The sequence below is a fragment of the Lutra lutra genome, chromosome X, assembly GCF_902655055.1.
Source record: "Lutra lutra chromosome X, mLutLut1.2, whole genome shotgun sequence".
Lineage (NCBI taxonomy): Eukaryota > Metazoa > Chordata > Mammalia > Carnivora > Mustelidae > Lutra > Lutra lutra.
This window is the reverse complement of record NC_062296.1, coordinates 27,727,531-27,737,363: the sequence shown is the minus strand read 5'-3', so window position 1 is coordinate 27,737,363 and position 9,833 is coordinate 27,727,531.

Below are 9,833 nucleotides of genomic sequence, written 5' to 3'. Positions count from 1 at the left end.
CCTTGCTTTGCTTGATGACTCCAACTCTCCCTTTAGTTACCAACCTCACCATCACTTCTTCCAGGAAGCCTTCCCTGATGGACCAAGTCCCCTATTTTATATCCTCCAAGCTCTTTGTACTTCTCCTTCATGACCCTTGCATCCTTCAATTAATGTCTGTCTTTCATTCAATTGTAAGCTTCATTAAGATGGGTATCTGTGGCCATTTTTGTTCACCATTATGTCTCTGGTAACTAATACAGTGTTCAGCACATTGTTGGCCCTGAATTAAATAAACAAACCTCGGGAACAATTTCAGACACTCATTAAAGCTGACAGTAATCTACCCTATTGTGCCCATAGGTTGGTAAAGTTTAAAAAGATTTAAAATACTCAGCGTAGGCAAGGACTGAGGAAAATGGGCGCCCTCGTACTCTGGGTGCTGGGTGTGTAGATTGCTATGTCCTTTGTGGAGGGCAATTGGACCTTCAAATGTTCACATTGTCGGACCCCACAATTCTACCCATGAAAATTTATGCCGAGAAAACAATCACTCACGTGCATAATGGTCTACACAGGAGGTTGTTGAAAACAACCTAAATGTTCAACAATAGGGTATTAGTTCAATAGATTATGGTACATTCCTACAATGAACTACCATGCTGCCGCTGAAAATAACCATGTAAATTGTATTTATTGACACGATACAATGTTCACGATAGGATCTGTAGTAAAAATAAGCAGTTACTAGCACGTGTGATAGAAAGGATGCAAGGTTTTCTTTGTTAATGGTATGTAATGCTGATCTCTAAATTCGGAGAAAAACGGCTGTCAGAACAAATGCGAAGCTATTTACTATGAACTGCTTCTGGGGTCTTTCACAATTTACCCTATATTGTTTTATATTGTATTAGAAGCTTTTATGAAAATGTGCTCCTATATAATTGAAGAAGTTTCAAATAAAAAAAAAAAGAATGAAAAAAAAGAAAGAATACTGAAGGTAAACTGATGAAATACGGTAAAAAATGTCTTTGAATCTAAAATAAAACCACATCCAATCCAAAAAAAAAAAAAAAAAGAACACCGAAGGTAAATATTCACATATGACCGTAGGGATAACGATTGTAGATAAATTTACATATTAAAAAGACCCGAACTCATCACACAAGTACCAACACAAAATCACAAAGGTACGAACAGTGGTCATTCTGGGTTGTGGGCCTTATGGGTGACCTTTATGCTCTCGTCTTGCTTGTGTGTATTTCCTATAATTAGCATCTATTCCTTCTGTAATAAGAGAACATTTCGAAAAACATTTCATTTTGAAAAAACATTACAATGAGAGAGAAGGACTATTTATACAGGCTAGCCAGCCCGTTATGCCCTCCGGGCAGACCTACGAGAGGGGCCACATTTTAATGAGAAGGTTGCTTAGTGACCGTAGAAGCAGAGCAAAGGGCTTAGCTGGATGGATTTCACGTCCAAAGGCGGTAAGCAACGGTAGCCACAGCGCGCTACCTTCACCTCCACTGCAGTGAGAAACTGCCTGTCCCCAATAAACTGCCTTTAGAACAGCCTGACACACCTAGGGCCCCAAGAATGCACCCCAGGGTCGTTTGATCCCATTGCACTGGACCTCCTTGCTCGTGTATATATACACAACTTCACACAGAAGCGGACAGTAAATTTGCGGCTGTGCCTCTCGGATTTGTGCCCATTTGAAGTCTGGCGTCTGAGCCTCTGTTGTGCCCTTGGACTTCTTGAGGCTTCATTTGCAGCCTCTCCCTAGTGGATTTCACTTTGGACTTGCTCCTCCAGTCTTCCGGCTAAGCTTCTCCAGCTCTACAACCACAGTAGGGGCCCTGCTTCTACCTGCCCGACTCCTGGGGTGGGGGCAGGGCTCAGGGATTCAGCCGCACCCCTGACGGGTGACCCAGACATTTCAAGAAGCTGAGGGAGCCCCTCAGACATGAGGGCACTGGGTGGGCCCTGCCAACTCTTTTTCTAGTTCCCCCGTCTCTGTGTCTTGGGTTAACGGCTTCCCTTCTGAGCAACACATCCTCTCCCAGCTTATAACTCTCTGTTAAGTTACAGTCAATTTCTTACTCTCCCTGCCTTGGGCCTGGGAAACATTTTGCCCTTAAAATACTATTTGTAATGTCTAATCTTCATCATATGCTGATTTTCTGACTTCGAGGGAGTGATTGCCCTGCAATTCTCCTACCCAGATTTAAAGTTGCTCATCAACAGAAACCAAAACATATTTTTTTAAATTTTTTTTTTATTTGACAGAGAGAAAGGGATCACAAGTAGGCAGAGAGGCAGACAGAGAGAGAGGGGGGAAGCAGGCTTCCCGCTGAGCAGAGAGCCTGATGTGGGGCTCGATCCCAGGACCCTGGAATCTTGACCTGAGCCGAAGGCAGAGGCTTAACCCACTGAGCCACCCAGGCGCCCCTGAAACCAAAACATATTTTAAATTTCTTATAAGCCCTTAGCGTCTAACACAATGCCATGCATACAGTAGGTGCTCAGCAATAACTGAGTGGAAGAATAATTCAATGAGAGTGAATCCGAAACATACGGACAACAGAGTGGGGATAGGGAACAAATCGACCTTTTAGAGTTTGAGTCTTAAAACGTAAATGTATTACTAATTGCACAGATAATATATGAGCCCAATGTTATAAAAAAAAAAAGAAAACAAAAGGCAAAAGAGTAAGGTTCACCAGGGTGCCTGGCTGGCTGGGTCCTAGGAGCATGTGACTCTTGATCTCCGGATTGTGAGTTCAAGCCCCACATTGGGTGTTGAGATGACTTAAATAAATACTTTTTTAAAAAGTCAGGTTCCCTTTCATCAACTAGCCCCAAACCTAATCTCTTTCCCACCATAACCACTGTTTGACCTGCATCTTCCAAGCCCTTTACATGTCATATCTCTAAGTCCACTGACATGGAGTGAACTCAAAGATACACTGTAAAATTAAAAAATATTGTAAAACACCCAGCATCCATTGGGGTGCCTGGGTGGCTCAGTGGGTTGAAGCCTCTGCCTTCGGCTCAGGTCATGATCCCAGAGTCCTGGGATCGAGCCCCGCATCGGGCTCTCTGCTCAGCGGGGAGCCTGCTTTCTCCTCTCTCTCCCTCTGCCTGCCTCTCTGCCTACTTGTGATCTCTGTCTGTCAAATAAATAAATAAATAAATCTTTAAAAAAAATATTGTAAAACAATATTTACAATCTGGCCCCACATATTTTTTTTTAAATTCTCATTAACTATGACTTTAGTTCTGGGCACAATTCCAATGTGTAGTGGCGGGGAACGGGGTAGGGAAGGTGCTCCCCTCACACCAACAAGCCACTCTTGGATACCAGCAGGGTGCTGAGAGGATTGAACTCATTACTGACACTATAGCGTCAAGTCTCACAGGTCAAGGGTTCAATCTCACAAGACTGTACACCCCCCTCCCCCTGCCCTCGCCGTCACTTCAGATACTAAAGGCAAGTACAGGTTGTTAGAGCTATAAATCAGAGGTTCCCACAGCCCCCTCCTCAAGTGCAATTAATTTGTTAGAGTGGCTCATAGAACCCAGAGAAACACGTTTACCTGTTTGTTGAAGGGTATGATAAGGACACAGATGGACAGGGGCGCCTGGGTGGCTCAATCCGTTAAGCGTCTGCCTTTGGCTCCGGTAAGGTTCCCAGAGTCCTGGAATCGAACCCCGCATCAGGCTCCCTGCTCAGCGGGAAGCCTGCTTCTCCCTCTGCTTGCTGTTCTCCCTGCTTGTGCATGCTCTCTCTCTGATAAATAAAAAAATTAAAATTAAAAAAAAAAGGACGCAGATGAACAGTTAGATGGAAGAGGCGCATGGGAACAAGGTATGTGGAAGGTGACAGAGAGCTTCCAGGAATGCTGCTGTTCCCAGTGTCCACATGTTCACCAACCTGGAAGCTCTCTGAACCCCGTACTGGGGGGACTTTATGGAGTCATGATTGATCATTAATTCCATTTTTGGCCCTTCTCCCTTCTCCCTTCTCCGGGAAACAAGGGGCAGGGCAGAAAACTCCAAGCTTCTAATCAAGGCTTGGTCTTTCCGGTGAGCAGTCCTCATCCAAGAGTCATCCAAGAGCCCACCCAGAGTCGCCTCATTAGAACAAAGGACACTCCTGTCACCCTGAAATGATAAGTGCTCAGGAGTCCTGTGTCAAAAATTGTCAAGGGGCACCTGGGTGGCTCAGTGGGTTAAAGCCTCTGCCTTCAGCTCAGGTCATGATCCCAGGGTCCTAGGATCGAGCCCCGCATCGGGCTCTCTGCTCAGCAGGGAGCATGCTTCCCCTTCTCTGCCTGCTGCTCTGCCTACTTGTGATCTCTCTCTCTCTCTCTGTCAAATAAATAAATAAAATCTTTTAAAAAATTAAAAGATCATTAAAAAATTGTCAAAACCCCCAACATTAAGAACCAAAGAGGCTCCTAGTGCTCTTATCAAAATCACAATGGTCCAAGAGTCCCCAGGGACAGGGAGCAGGGCTAAATATATATATTTTTTCTGTTATCTCACAGCTCACCCCGTGGTCTCTGGCCACAGAGCCCTTACAGCAAAATGATACACAAGTCAAAAGGTACAGGCTCGTTACTAGAACCTCCCGCAGTCATTCATCCCTCCCCAGTCCATCATCTTATTGTAGGAAAACATCTCCCAGTTCAGGGCCGCTCAGGCATGCTGGCTTCCACTCGGTCTCGTCCCAAAAGCAAGAGTGGTTTCAGCAAACATATGGTCTCGCCAATTTAGGCATCTGGTATAATTAGCTAAAAGCCAATATCTTTGCTCGGAACTTCTCTCGAAGTGTTAATGTAATATTGGATTTCCCGTTATTACATAACCTGTGTATTTATTTCTTTACTCTTGATGACTCTTTTTCCTTTTTTCCTCCATTTAGATGCAGACTTTTTCACCTTGGGGAGGGAACACCAGGTCCAGCCACCGGGCTGGTCTAGATCGCAGGCAGCACTATCCGTCTGGCAACTCACCTGCCCCCAGCCCATGGCTGTGGACCCGGGGAACGGGTCACGGGCACAGAGCTCGCGGGCTCTCTTCCCACAGGCGGTACAGAGCTGCATTTGCTGCTCATTCCAGTTTTGCCGGAAGACGCAAAGATACATCCTGCCCCATTGGACGCTTAGAAATTCTGTCTGATCTACAGGTGACAATCATAGTTAACGGTGTCTCATCCTGTCAGCCCTGCTTCCAGCCCCTGGAATTGCAGCTCTGGTCCCATGACCACTGCTCCAAGTGGGGGTGGGGGTGGGGGTGGGGGGGTGGAGCGGGAGTTGAGGTGATGTGGTGAAGAAGAAAACAAAAAAGCAAATGAAGTAGGTCAGAGAAAGACAAATAGTGTACGATTTCGCTTCTGTGTGAAGTCTCAAACACGAAACAAAGGAACAAACAGAACAAAACAGAAACAGGCTCGTAAGTACAGAGAACAAACTGGCAGATGCCAGAGGGGAGGGGGTGGAGGTAGCCAAAGGTACCAACTTCCGGTTATACAATCAGTTAAGTCACCGGGATGTAAAATACAGCACCGGGAATGTGGTCAGGAATATGGAAATGACTTCGTAGGGCAACTTGCTCATTTTGTAATGTACAGAATTCTCCGATCACTATGGTGCATGCCTGAAACTAATTTTTTAAAAGAATTGGATCTTTTTAAGATTTTATTTATTTATTTGAGAAAGATCATGGGGGGGAGGGGCAGAGGGAGAAGCAGACCCCCCACTGAGCAGGGAGCCTGCCTCGGGTCTCAACCCCAGGACCCCCAGATCATGACCTGAGCCGAAGGCAGACCCTTCACTGGCTGAGCCACCCAGGCGCCCCAGACAGCCACTGTTTTATTTATCTCTTCCCTTCTCTGTCAAATCAGAACTCCGAGCACATCTCTCTGCCCACGACTGGACCTTATGGGCAGCAAACTGAGTCCCGTTGTCTGAAGAAATGACAGGCAGCTGTCCAAACCGCTGCAGTGTCCTCTGTTCCAGTTCCTTTAGAACACTCAGAGCACTCGCCTCTGCCGCGGGGCCTTCCCACCCTCAGCCACACAGCTATCTGCAGTCTCTGTCTCTCTAGATGGAAGTCATCTGCTTTGGCATTTTGTGCCTCAGAAGGGGCAAGAGGAACCTGTCTACACTCACCCCATCTCTGCCTTGCTGGAGACCTCCAATGTCCACCTACTTCATGGGCCCAGGTGGCCCTCTCCAGGGAACACCCGGGGATACATGCTTGTCCGTTCCAGTCATCTTCCAGACCTGGAAGGGAGCCCCTCTGACAGGCATTGACACGTCATTCTTCAATGCACCCGTCTAATTTCCAGAGAGCCGTGCCCCATCTGGGCATCCTTTCAATAGGCCAGATTTTCACTGTCCTCCTGTCCAACCATATGACCAGGTACTGGCCACTTCTTATGAGTCAGTAAAAACTCCAACATAGGGACTTTTCACACTATTCAATTCTTTTTTTTAAATTAACATATAATGTATTATTTGCCCCAGGGGTACAGGTCTATGAATCGTCAGGCTTCACACATTTCGCAGAACTCACCATAGCACATACCCTCCCCAATGTCCATCGCCCAGCCACCCCATCCCTCCCTCCACCCCAGCAGCCATCAGTTTGTTTCCTCAAATTAATAGTCTTTTATGGTTTGTCTCCCTCCTGATCCCATCTTGTTTCATATTTTCCCTCCCAGCACCCCACAACACACCCGCTCTGCCTCTCAAGTTCCTCATATCAGAGAGATCATATGATAATTGACTTTCTCTGATTGACTTATTTTGCTCAGCATAATACCCTCTAGTTCCAGCCACCTTGTTGCAAATGGCAAGATTTCATTTCTTTCGATGGCTACATAGTATTCCATTGTATATATATACCACATCTTCTCTATCCATTCATCTGTTGATGGACATCTAGGTTCTTTCCATAGTTTGGTTATTGTGGACATTGCTGTTATGAACATTTGGGTGCATGTGCCCCTGCGGATCACTACATTTGTATCTTTAGGGTAAATACCCAGTAGTGTGGTTGCTGCGTCGTAGGGTAGCTCTATTTTCATCTTTTTGAGGACCTCCGTGCTGTTTTCTGGAGTGGCTGCACCAGCTTGCATTCCCACCAACAGTGTAGAAGGGTTCCCCTTTCTCCGCATCCTTGCCAGCACCTGTCGTTTCCTGACTTAAACCACAGTGAGATACCACCTCACACCAGTCAGAATGGCTAAAATTACCTTCCATCTTTTAACATTTAACATCAGTGGCACCTGGGTGGCTCAGTCAGTTAAGCCTCTGACCCTTTGTTCTGGCTCAGGTCATGATCTCTGGGTCATGAGATCAAGCCCCGCATCAGGCTCTGCGCTGGGCATGGAGCCTGCTTAAGATTCTCTCCTTTTGGGGCACCCGGGTGGCTCAGTCAGTTAAGCGTCTGCCTTCGGCTCAGGTCATGATCTCAGCATCCTGGAATCGAGCCCCATATCGGGCTCTCTGTTCCACAGGGAGCCTGCTTCCTCCTCTCTCTCTGCCTGCTGCTCTGCCTACTTGTGATCTCTCTGTCTGTCAAATAAATAAACAAACAAAGATAAATAAATAAAAAAATTTCCACCTTGGTGATAAGAGTTCCATGACTCTTCCCTCGGCCTCTCCCCATTCTCTTGTTAATTAACCTACTGGGGTTTTTGTCTGTCTTTTAAAGATTTTTAAAAAGATTTTATTTATTTATTTGAGAGAGAGAGAGACAGTTGGAGCAGGGGCAGAAGGAGAGGGAGAAGCAGACTCCCCACTGAGCAGGGAGCCCTATTCGGGGCTGGAGCCCGACGCGGGGCTCAGATAGCAGGACCCTGGGATCATGACCTGAGCTGAAGCCACATGCTTAACCGACTGAGCCACCCAGGCGCCCCGAGATTTTTTTAAGTAGTCTCTGTCAACATTACTTTGTTATGCAACTAAGTTTCTTTGGAGAAAATGTGTCTCTAGCAATAGCTCTCCTTCTGGTACAGACCCCCCTTTCCAGCGTATAGTTAGGCAGTTGAGGGGGCGGGGAGGTAAAGAGCTTTTCCTGAATCAGCTGGGGTCTGACTGCCTTTAGCTCAAAATCATCCTCATGCCAAAGTGACATCTTTTGGGGTGGTGAATTCTATTCCCCGTCACCACCCAACGAAACAACTCCTTCACGCTGTCTGCCGCCCTCCCCGCACACACCCCGCACACACGTTGACTACCTCCTTGGGGAGCAGAGGTCCTAAAGGGACATTCTTTGGTCCCTACCTCATTGTTTTCTCTGTAGATGGCTTTGAGGCTAGTCACTGAAGCTGGGACCAATCCTATCTGGGCTTGGTTTAGCCCCAAGGACGGATCAGGCACTTTCTTCTACTTTCATTTTAGCTTGTTAACTTTCAAAGTAAAACTGGCCATTATATCACCAGCAACAATGGGTTTATTCCGGAATAGCAACTCAGGACAGAAGAACTGCACAAAACCATAGGCCAGTCTGGAGAACAAAGGGGAGGACGGCTCTTTTATGGGGGCAGGGGATCTGGGAGGGTTTTCGTAAGCACTTTGCTAGGGCCCCACGCCCCCCACCCCCAGTGATGGGCAAGAGGATTTGCTTTGCCGGCCTACAGCCCAGCTTCTGTCTTTGCCAGTAAAAAGAGTCACCCTTCCCTGGGCAGGAGCTGATTGCCCCCAAAGTCTTTGGAGAGCTATTGGGATCAGCAAGATGTAGCCTTGTGCAGACAGAACAGTTCTGGAGAGTCCCCACAAGCTCTCGGAATTCATCATCTAAATGTCCCCGTGCCGTGGCTGGTTCCTCCTATGTTTTCACTGATCCACCCCCAGTGGGCTCTCTCAGCAGCTGAGCTACTCAGTCCCTATTCTTTTTTTCAAGATTGATTGATTGACTGACTGACTGATTTGAGATTTTATTTATTTCTGACAGAGGGAGAGAGATCACAAGTAGGCAGAGAGGCAGGCAGAGAGAGAGGGGGAAGCAGGTTCCCTGCTGAGCAGAGAGCCCGATGTGGGGCTCGATCCCAGGACCCTGAGATCATGACCTGAGCCGAAGGCAGAGACTTAACCCACTGAGCCACCCAGGTGCCCCAAGATTGACTGATTTGAGAGAGAGACAGTGTGTGCTTGTGTGCACATGTGCAAGGTGGGGAGGAGCGGGGGGGGGGGTCTTACATGGGCTTCTCTTTCATCATGGAGACTGACACGGGGCTCAGTCTCACCCCCCTGAGATCACGGGAGAGGACAGTATCCTAACACAACTTACTTCGTTCTTATATCAGAACATTACTTCCAAAAACAACTTTTTTTTGTCTTTGCCATAAATAAGTAGATTAAAGCAACTTCACTTAAGTCATAAACAAGTAGATTTGAAATCGCATTACATCACACCAATACACAGCAGTCACTCCATGCCTGGGCTATTGTCTTCCTGCTCTGGGAACCCCTCTGACCCATCAGCAGGGTGCGCCCAGTGTCCGTCCCCTAGGGCTGCTGTCTAGGGAAGTACCACAAATTTGCTGACAAAAACTCCAGAAAAGTATTGTCTTACAGTTCTGGGGACTACAAGTTCAAAAATCAGGAGTCATCAGGGCCATATGCCCTCTGCCACTGGCACAGGGATCCTTCCTTGTCTCTTCCTAGCGCTTGGTGGTTCGCTTGGGATCTTTGCCCCCACCCTCCAGGTTCCTGTGCCATCCTTGCCATCCTCCCTGTGAGTCTCACATCGTCTCCGCTCTGGCTGTGTCTCTGTGTTCAAGCTCTTCCCTTCCAGGAAGACGCCAGCCATATTGGATTGGCTCTACCCTCTTG